This window comes from Pteropus alecto, unplaced genomic scaffold (genome assembly GCF_000325575.1).
Source record: "Pteropus alecto unplaced genomic scaffold, ASM32557v1 scaffold69, whole genome shotgun sequence".
NCBI lineage: Eukaryota > Metazoa > Chordata > Mammalia > Chiroptera > Pteropodidae > Pteropus > Pteropus alecto.
This window is the reverse complement of record NW_006494610.1, coordinates 11,156,548-11,167,768: the sequence shown is the minus strand read 5'-3', so window position 1 is coordinate 11,167,768 and position 11,221 is coordinate 11,156,548. Positions and strand designations below refer to the sequence as shown.

General features: G+C 39.0%; 1 protein-coding gene across 6 annotated transcripts in view; it reads left to right on the top strand.

The window, feature by feature from the left end:
• The window catches only part of PHTF2 (putative homeodomain transcription factor 2), a 122,088-nt gene that overhangs the window by 15,351 nt on the left and 95,516 nt on the right, over positions 1–11,221 (top strand). Inside the window, exon 1 of one of the 6 annotated variants that reach the window (XM_025042172.1) lies at positions 2,731–2,749. The exons of the other annotated variants lie outside the window; for them this stretch is intronic. The gene's annotated coding sequence lies outside the window, so the exon portion shown is untranslated. Of the gene's footprint in view, positions 1–2,730; positions 2,750–11,221 lie in introns of those variants that run through there. 6 annotated transcript variants of the gene reach the window in all.

Below are 11,221 nucleotides of genomic sequence, written 5' to 3'. Positions count from 1 at the left end.
GGAAAGAGCTGGGGCTGATATAAGGGCCTGCTGTAACTTTCAAAAGTAAGGGCTAATATTAATGGTGGGATCTAGTGGTTCATTCAAAGGATCTTTAGAGGCCAGATGTAAAGGGTGAGTTAGAATGATGAAGTTAAGGACCCAAATATGGATAAACCCTGCTAAACTGAGGAAAGATCAAAGCTCTTGTTTTGAGGTGGGAAGTGAGAGGGAAGCGGTGAGGTCTTTTCTGTTTAAAGTAATGGAGCGATGTTGTAGGGTAATAAAGAGACTGAGATAAATGACTTGAGGGGAAGAAAGTTGGGTCTTCTTGGGAGAGACACGATACCCATTTTTAGCCAAATGATTCAGGAGACTAGCTCTGTGTTCATAAGAAAGGGAATAAAACGGCTACAAAGGAGGAGATCATCTACATATTGGAGAAGAGTGCAGGGATGGAGATCTAGTTTTGCTAGATCTGATACTCAGACTTGTCCAAAGAAGTGGGGACTATCCCAGAAACCTTTGGGGAAGGACAGTCCAGGTAAGTTGTTGGGACTGATGGATGAATGACAGGATCTGTCCAGGTAAAAGCAAAGAGATTTTGGGAGTCTGGGTTTAGAAGAATGGTGAAGAATGCATCTTTTATGTCAATTACAGTGAAATGGGAAGTATCTGGAGAAATAAGGGATAGGAGGGTGTAGGGGTTGGGTACTAATGGGTGGGCTGTGAGAACTGCCTGGTTTATGATGCGAAGGTCCTGGACTAAGCGATATGAGCCATCCGACTTCTTGACAGGCAGGATCGAGGTGTTGAATGGGGAGTGTGTGGGTCTGAGGAGGTTTGGGGATAGAAAGCATTGTATAATGGGTTGGAGGCTTTGTCTGCTTTCTAAAGATAAAGGGATATTGGGGTTGATAGGGGTATATTGAAGGGATTTTTAGTTTTATGTGGATAGAGAGTGGTGTTACGCTATGGAAGGGGTATAGGTATTCAAGACCTTGGGTGTGACCAGAGAAGTTGGGAGGGGGAACTTATCTGATTCTGGTTTAGTGAAAAGGAGAAGGAGGTATGGGTCTGAATTAGTGGTTGGAAAGAGATCCTTAAGGGAGGCTCTGAGTTTTGACAAAATGTTTCTACCAAGGGTTGGGGTTGGGCACTTAGGAAGGACTAGGAACAAGTGACTGAAGGGTGTTCCAAGTAAGAGACAATTTAAGGAGGGTGTGGCTAAAGGCTTAGAGATGAGACAGAAATGGTGGGGTCAGTGGAGAAGGATCCTAACTTTTTTTTCAATTAGAGATCGGCCAGAGAGAAAGGGACATGAACGTGGACTATACCCTCAGCTTGCAACTTCCCTTAAAGAGCAAACAATAGCAGGCTGCAGAGGACGAGAGAGAGCGGGTGTGAGGCAAGGAGAAGGAGAGTTCTGAGAGATCTGAGCTGAACTCATTGGGAGCTGAGGGTTTAAAGGAGAAAGAAGTTGGGGAATTGTGAGCTGAAGGGTTGGGGCGGGGGAAGAGTAAGGGAGTCATCTGGGAGGTTGGCTGAAAGAAGAGCATACAGGGGTGGGAGTCTAGGGGGTGGGGTTTTGCAGTCAGTGGGATCAAAAGAGGAAGTGCCAGTTTCAGAGTCAAGGGAAGCAGACTGGAGTGAAGAAGTAAAATCTGTTAAGTAGAGCAGGATTTACAGAGAGAGTCTGGGCATAAAGAAGAGCCATAAAGAAGGCCTGGGCATAGGGAACTTCAGACCATTTTCCATTGTGGTGACAGAAGTTGTCAGGGTCTCTTAATGTGTTATAATCAAAGGTACCATTCTCAGGTCACTGAGATCCATTATCCAATTTATATTGTGGCCAAGCAGTGTTATAATAGAAAATGAGACACTTAGGTCTGATATCACCCTTGAGGCTGAGATTGTCTAGGTTTCTTAAAAGACAGCCAAGGGGGTTGGTTTTGGAGGGTGTGGAAGGTGTGTTCCCCAAGAAGAAGAGGATGAGAACGACAGGGAAAGTGAGGAGGGCAAGTGGCAAACCACAAGGAAGGGAGAGCGGCTCTTTGTGTGGGTGTCCCCACTGACAAAGAGTCCATCCGCTAGAGCAGAGGGGTCCTTTCTGAGCCAGATGGCCCCAGTTCAGAAGGACCCGGGGCCAGGAGGCCAAGGAGTCTTCTGACCTAGCTCTAGGATGTGTCAGAGAAAGAGAGAGAAAGAAGACACCGGAAGAGGTAGATAACCACTCACCCAAAAATTAAGTGACTGATGTGGGCTGGCAGGCCAGCAATGAAAAGGTGAAGCTCCCGGTCTGGTGTCCTCCGTGGCTGGGTTCGAGGAGGATTTGGAAGGTTAGGGTTAAACCCCTTAGAGCCTGGGAAAAAGGTAGGATCCGAGATTAGCCTGGGTGAGCTGCTGCACCCCACTGCTCTCCAGTTTGCAAACCAATAAGCTCGGGGTGGGTTCAGAGGAGTGGCCACTGAACCTGCACCAAACTCTCCCCAGTTTTGGCACGAGATGTTAGGTTCCCTGAAGGAGGAACACACAAGACCAAAGGGGTTGAGCAAGATCTGTTGTAGCAGAACGACAGCCTGGCTGAGCCGAAGATGTCATCAGCCCGGAATGTGAGAGGACTTGAAACTTATATGGGGCTTGAGACGGGCCTTTTGGCAGGAATATTTGGGGCGGGTAAATTGGTGGGGAAGTGAGGAGAGCCCAGTGAAGCGGGAGACGAGCATATAGCATTGCCAGCCCGGATACAAGGTCTGTCTCCCAGACAAAGGTAAGGGAGAAGTCCAGTTCCCACCTGGATGCAAGGTCTGGTTCCTACACAATGATAAGGGAGAAGTCAGGTTCCCACACTGTCGGGATAGGGATAGGGCTCTCCTGGACCTAACGGGGTATTTGTAAAGTTCACGGAAGAACTTTATTTGTGGTCTTATATTTTCCATTTAGTATATTGAATATATAAAAAGAATTGAAACTAGTTGTCTTCTCTTTACTTCCTTCTGTTCAAAATAACAGAAGTAAAAGTGCAACCATTGTTACTCAAAAGATTGCATTTGGTATTTAAAAAATAAATATTAAAAAAAAATAAATGTAGGGGTTTATGAGTAAAAGTGAAGTAGGATCACAGAATTTTCCTCCACTAAAACCAAATGAAAGAAGTAAAAGTGGGTGGTGGAGAGGGAAAAAAAAAAAGTAATAGAAGTGAAAAAAAAAGAGATTTATGCAAATTTATGCCAAATATTTCAAAAAGTAGAGGCCAAGAAAAGAATGACGAGATACAGGGTGTATATGACAAGGCTTATAATTCCAGTCCCGCATCCCAGAAGCTAGACTAAGGAAAGATGAGGCCTAGAAAACATTAATCTCTCCCTTCCCCCATTTCCTGTATCCGGGTTATAGAGAAAGAATAAAATCAGTATTCAGTACTCAAAGTGGGGTGGGTGTGTCTGTGTGCACAGAAATAAAAATGGTGAGAAGAGTATTGAGGTTGTTAAGAAGAATCTGTTGGATATCAGAATAAGTAAGACCTCAGTTTAGCACTTTCCATGTTAAACATGATCAAGATTTTTTAAAAAATGGCATGACAACTTTTACAAATATGCTACAGGAAACAAAATAAAGAAATGACCATGAAAAGACTGTCCTGCATAAAGATATCTTATATTCCTGGAATAGAGACTCCAACAAATGGAACAAAAACAATATTCAGAAATACAATACAGACAAAAATTTCTGAAATATAAAGTACATTTATAGGTTGAAAAGCACTAAGTACCAGGAAAAATATTTACGAAATGATTAAAATCGACTATACCTTAAGTTACTAAAGAAATGAAAGAATTATTTTGGCATCTTGGCCAAAAAGAGAACATGACCTATATAAAGGACAGGAGGAAGGGACATGAAATCTAGCTGGCTGCAAACTTCTCAGTTATGGCCAATCCAGAACACAATAAAACAATGCTTGCAAAGTTCGAGTGGGAAAAAAAGTGTGAAATAAAAGTATTATATGTGGGTAATGTCAACATAAGAATGTCCAAACCTATAGAAAAAATTTGTAAGAGTTTATTAGAGCCAAACTGAGGACATGCCTGGAAACAAGATCTCAAAGGACTGGAATGGCAGTTCTGCAGTTCTTCTTATGCATTTGGAGTCATTTTATGCATTGGAGAGATTAAGGAAGGTTATATGTAATCCCTTGGTGGTAGATTAAGGAGACAGGAGAAAGCAAGATGGGGAAATCTCTATGGATAAAAAGTAAAGTGGAGAGATACATCTTTTACATTGGTAGATACAGGATTAACATTTAACATTTACAGTAAATTGAGATAGTATATGGGCAACAAGATCATGTGCTCCCATGAAGGTGGTTATGACATACTCCAGGGGGTCTGGAAAAGAACATTGCTCTCACATTTCAAATGTATGTTTTACTAGATGCACAAGAACAATGGACAGGGAACACTTAAGAGAAAGATTAACTTTTTACCAAGAAAATTACAGGCTTAGTGTTTGACTACCCACCATGACCTGCTGAGTTAGGAATTTATGATCAGATCCTCCTGTGAGCTTACTTTGGGTCACTGAGCTTGTCAGGCTTGACATGTGGGGGGATTAGCTTGTCAGACTTACTACGTAGACCCTCTTTCATTCACAGGGAGGAGGAAGCTTTACCTTCAAGATTCTTTCAGGAGCTAATAAATAAACCTGAGACAGATTAGCAAGGGAAAATGACTACATTTAATTACAGACATATTGTGCGAACCCCGTATACAAGAGAGAGTCAGAGATCCCACATACATGAGAGATTCAAAAACAGAAAGGGAAAAATGAAGTATATATGACATTCTGGCTTCAGAGCAAAGGTCAAGAAGTTACAGGAAGTTAAGAGCAGTAGTTCAGTAATTAGAAGTTTGCCCTGTAGGTCAAAAAAGATTATCTCTAATAATCTCTTATTATAATGGACAGGGCTCCTAATTAAAATTTTCTAGGTATTTAAGAGGAGGCAGAAGTTTCTTTTGAGCCCACAGGGTCTTGGTTGCCTTTAGCTCAAAACAATCTGCATACCACAGAGGCACATCTTGGAGGATGACTCATTCTGGATATATATACTCATACTCAGCAGTATCAGCTAGATTTGGTTTGTCTGTTAATAATAATGGCTAAAACTATAAAGATTTATAGCCTCGGATATAAGAAGTTGAGATAGGCAGACCAGAACTGGTATGGTGGCTTTTCCAAAGTCAGCTTAGGCAGGTACTTTTCTATGAATTCACCTGGCTTCTGTTCTCAATGTCACTGTCCATGGTGGCTGCTGGAGCTTCAGCCATTAAAACAGCATTTCAGGATCAGGAAAAGGGAAGGGAGAGAAGAACAAAAGGGCTTTCTCTAAATCAGATTCTTTTAAGGGGCCTAACTGGAAGTTCCACCTAATACTTCTGTTTGGGACCAGAACATAGTCACAGCCATATCTAGATGCAAGAAAGGTCTGCACTTTCTCTTGGGTAACTATGTGCCTAGCAAAATTTTTGCAAAAGGAAGATAATAGAATATTGGGAATCAATTAGCAATTTCTGGTAATTTTTTTTACACGTGTCCTCTTTTTTATCAACCGTTTCTTCTCATTCCACTCTGACTTGCATCTCTAAGCCAAAGAAATTGTTCCTACCAAGGTCATTTCTAACTCCTGTTTTGTTAAATCCAATGATCTCTTAGCAGCCTACTTAATCCTTTGTGAAAGACTCTTCTCTGGGATTCTGTAACATTACATCACGTTTCTTTCTGATGCAGAACAATGCAGATTTCCCGCAAGGGACAGGGAGACCCACCTCTGTACCAAGAGAAGAGGGTCCTTTGACAGAGTGTAGAAAGAATTCAACACACACCAAGGTTAGAGTCAAAGGAAAGTTTATTAGAAAAGGAGTAACACTCCACAGACACTGTGGTCTCCTCTCAGAGACAAAGAGTGAGAGGGACAGTGAGGGCGACAGTGAGAGAGAGAGACAGAGTTAAGTCACTGAGAGGGACCCTCGAGTGTTCAGGGAATTCAGTTTATATGTCATTCTTTAGTTCCCATTCCCTTGATATGGACATAAAGTGAGGAAGGGGAAGAGTATGTAGCATGAAAAAGATAATATGTAGAGTGAAAAGCCTGCTAGCAGTTCCTAGCCTTTAATCCATAGGTTCCCCCATGGTTTTAGCCATAGGGAATGACACACAGGTGTGGAGAATGAGTTGTTAGTAATTCAGCAGACATCTTCCTTTGTTATGAAGGTGTCCTCCTGGCCTGGCTGCAGGGCTGATCAGCACATTGCAGTCTGAATAGGGCTTGATTAACATTTTTAATTCTCTTGCCTCCTCCCTACATTATTTCTATTCATTTTCTGTTTTTGTCTTCTCATTCCACTTCCTCTGAATAGTAGGAAACTTGGGGCTGGACCCTTTTCTTCTTTAATTATACTCTTCTTGGGTGACATAATTCAGTCACATGATTTTATTGATGTGATCTGTGAAAGGCACAGATCTTAATTAAGTGTTTAGTTGTGACGAATGCATGTACATATGTAACCCGCCTCTGATTTTAAATATTGACTATGTGCTTATGGCTCCCAAACTCATGTGTCTCCACCCCCTATCTTTATCTTCATCTTCAGACTCATATATCTAATTACCTGTTTGACTTATTTATTTTTATGTCTAGTAGGTATTGCCAGCTTAACAGATCTAAAACTGAATTTTTGTATTTACTCTCATAAACCATTTTTTTTGTGTGTCCATCTCAGAAAATGGTTCAAGCCAAAAATCTAGGTTCCTGGTTCAAGCCAAAACCCAGATTTCTCTCTCTGATTCTTCCCTTCAACCTACCCCATCCTAGTCAATTCCAAGATCTTTTGATTTCATCTATAAATAAAACTCAAAACTGCCCACTTGTTGCTATCTCTGCTGCTTGCTCCTGAGCTTATTAAACTGTCAGCTTCTGCATGGGACTAAGACTTGCTTAACTAGCCTTACCATTCCACTCTGAGCTCTTCAGTCCAGTCTGTTCTTTACATAGCTGTTAGAGTGGTCTTTGCAAATTTGATCATCACCTCTTTGCTGGAATCACTGCAGTGACTTCTTGTCTTTATAATAAAATTATTTGATATGGCATCTATGACCCTATGTCCCCTACCTCCCTTTCATACTTCATCTTGAACTATTGTCACCTGTTTCTATTACGCTTGTGTCTCACTGTTCCTTAAAAATACTAAGTCCATTTGCACTCAGTGCCTTTGTGTTCACTATTTTCTCTACTTAGGATGTCCTGCCTCAGTTCTTGGCATAGCTGGCTGTGCTTATCTTTCAGATTTCAATTCACATTTCATCTGAGAGGGGACTTCTGTGGCCATCCTTTTCAAAAATACCCCACCCTGTCCCAATCATCTCCCTGTTTACTTCCTTCATGTACTTCCTCAACACAAAATTATCTTATTCGATGTTCATTTTCTATCTTCTCTCTTTGCAATGTAAGTTTCATCAGGGCAGGGCCTTTGTTTCTTATTCACTGTTGTATCCTCACTGCCTAGAACAGTGCAGTATTAGTAATGCTCAGTAAATAAATATTTTGATTAAATGGTCAGATACTGCCTGAAACACCTCTAAAGTAATATTTTTCAGATTTTATTCATAGCATTTTTGATGATAAATATAGTTAGCAATTTTTAACCTCTAAGTAAAATCATTTTGAAAATCTATTAAAGTTTTAAGATATTTGAATATCATTTAGTGAATTTTCATTTTTATAAAGAGTACCTAAAACACTTAATTAATGTTTCTATTAGAGGCCAGTAACAACATATCCATATATGAGTGCCAGCTGATTGGTTGATGGTAAAAATTTTTGTGAGTTAATCCGGTAGTTAAACCATTTAAATAGATATATGTCATTGTTGATTTTTCCACAAGGCACAACAGTCAAATAAGACAAGAAGCACTTAGCAAATACACTGTCAATTTAGTAGTTAAAGGACGTTTTAAGTATTTTTTTTTTTTGAGCCCAAAAGAATGTTCAAGAAATAGTAGAGATTTTATGGGTACGTGATAAATTTAAGAAACCCTAGATTTTGAAAAGTTGCTTTAAAGGACATGCAGAGTAGGCTGGTTCTACCTTTCAGGAAGTTCTACAGTGGGATTCATGTGTAGTATTAAGATTATAACTAGGAATTCTGTTAGATTTCACAGTAGCACAATTGTTTTTGTAAATACAGGTTTCGAGAGAAGTTACTTGCCTATAATTTTTCTTCTTAGATTAGTCGTAATCCTCTAACCCAAAACACACAGACTATACTTTATTTCCATGAAGGAAAATAATTACAAATATTCCTTTTATGAACTAATATAATAGAAAATGTATAGCTGTTTATTTTGCATTTCATTTTTCTATTCTAAGATCGAAAACAACTTAAACATATAGTGTGTGGTACTTATTCTTTACAACATTTTCATGAAATAATATTCTTATTCCAGATGAAGAATTAAAAACTTGCTAAGCCTTGTAACTAGTTATAGGTCACATGATTAGAAAGTAGTAGCCCTGAAACTAGTGAAGTAGTCCCCCCTTATCCATGATTTAGCTTCCCATGGTTTCAGTGACTTTTGGTCAACTGCTTCATGAAAATATTAAATGGAAAATTTCAGAAATAAACAATTCATAAGTTTTAAATTGCTTGTCTGGGTAGCATGATAAACTCTCATACCATTCAGCTGTGTTCAGGGGGTTGTGAATCATCCCTTTGTTCAACGTGTTTATGCTGTATATGCTCCTCTTCTCTTAGTCACGTAGTAGCCATCTCAGTTATCAGATGTACTGCTGTGGTATCGCAGTACCTGTGTTCAAGAAACCCTTTTTCACTTGCTAATGACCTCAAAGCCGTGCATATAACTCTTTTTTTTACAGTATATTGTTATAATTTTTCTGTTTTATTATTAGTTACTGTTGTTAATCTCTTACTTTGCCTTATTTATAAATTACACTTTACGATAGGTATGCATATGTAGAAAAAAACATAGTGGGTGTAAGATTCAGTACTGTCCGTGGTTTCAGGCCCCCACTGGGTCTGGAACATATCTTCTATGGATGAGGGGAGACTGCTGTAGAAGATTTCCCTCTACGAGAGTTTAACTTCAATATCAGTATGAAAAATTTGATTTGAACCTTAGCATTTATTACCTTATTAAGGGCAGAACAGCTTCATTCCCAGTTTCTGAAGTCTAAACATTGCCAATTTTAGCTGTGGAGGAAGGAGGCAGCTGGGTTATATTTAACTTTAGCATTTAGGAATGGAGTTACATTAGTCTTGGCAGGTTGTACCTTAACTCCTTTTCATTGTATTTTTAGGTCTGCAAATCGTTATATATTGGTTGATTAAGTCATATTTCAGTAAATAAATTAGCCACATTTACAGTATTTCACAATATTGTTGTACCTTTTAGTGTTAGGAAAGAGAATGGTGTCTGTGTTTATGCTCATGTTGGAGTAGTGCAGGAGTTGGACCAGTAGAATTTTCGATTCTGGTCCTTAAATTCATTTATCTGTGATAGTGCTTTGGTTGGCAACTTTTTTATTTGATTTGTAAACATTGTGTTTAATACAGTTGACCCTTGAACAACTTAGGTTTGAATTGCATGGGTCCACTTATAAGCATATTTTTTTCATTAAATATACAGTTAGCTATCTATGTTGGTGGGTTTCACATCTGCAGATTCGACCAGCCTCAAATCCAAGACAGTATTTTCAATCAGCGGTTGGGAATCTGCAGATACAGAGGATCAGTTGTATGCATTGTTCTATGCCATTTTATGTAAGGGACTTGAGCATACGTGGATTTGGGTATTTGTGGGGGTCCTATCCTCCGCAGATGCAGAGGGAGGACTGAAGTTTTGGGGGAATCAGAAGTTATATGCAGATTTTCAGCTGCACTGGGGTTGGCACCCCTAACTCCCACATTGTTCAAGAGTCAGCTGTATATACAGAAAGCTATAGGAGGATGCAGAAAAAATGAAGACCTTGGGCTTGCTCTTTAAGAAACTATGGTTGGGTATGGGGGCACATATAAACAAGTACCCCCAAATCTATACAGAACGGAATATAGTAATTATAATAGCACATAGGATGAGAAATCTTTAATGGAGGAATTTTGGAGAAACTTGTAGAGAAGAGGAAATTAAGAGGTCTTCTTGAAATCCCCCTTGCTTTGGAAAGATTAGAAGTGTTAATTTTGGCACAGAGGTAGAAATGTCATATGATTGAAACATAGATGTATGAGAAGACGGAGAGCATAAGGCTGAGTAAGTAGGTTAAGTTGAGATTTTAGAGGGTCTAAATACAATTCTAAAGGGTAGAATCTAAATATGATACTAAGGGCAGTAGAGAGTGATATAAGGTTATTGACTAGGATTACTAGTTCAGGGCCTAAAGGGATTTATATAAATTACCTTTTAAAAATGACATGTTTTCTATTTTATCTAACAGTTTCTCCTGTGTTAAATTCCATGTAAGTAATACTGGTTTAAAATTAATATTAATGTTTTTGGGTGTATTAGTAAAGGAATTCAGAGAACACCTGTACATTATTCAAATTGCCATTCGTTTAACCTTTATTAAATTGTAGAACCTTTGGCTAGATGGCACTGATGATAAACAGGCCCACAGAACTCAGTAATTTATTCAAAAGCACATAGCTCTTAATGTCAGAACTTGGAACTAGAACCTAATTCTCCTTAGGCTAGTCATTGATTTTTCGCTGCTGTACCTCCTCTACTGCATATGATAATTTACTGGGTCTTTAGTGAAATGCAAAGGATGAAAGATCCTTTTTTTTTCTTTAAGAGTGTTTACATGTGATCAAACGACATCTTTGTCTATACTGCTTTGCATTTTTATTTGTTTATTTTTAAATTTTATTTATTTATTTTTATTATGGTGACATTCGTTTAACAAAATCCAGTAAGTTTCAGGTGTACAATTCAACAGTAAAGCACATATGTACATTGCACTGTATATTCATTGCCCACGATTAGATTTCTTTCTGTCACCATATATTTGATCTCTTTTAGCCCACCCCTCTCCCCCTGCCATTTTTATTTAAATGCCAGTTTTATTAGTATAGATCAGTACTGGAAGAGACATCAATCTTCAACATTTTGTAGTCTATATACTTATAGGTAACTTCATCTTTGAGGAAGCAGGATTTGAGCTGATTTATAA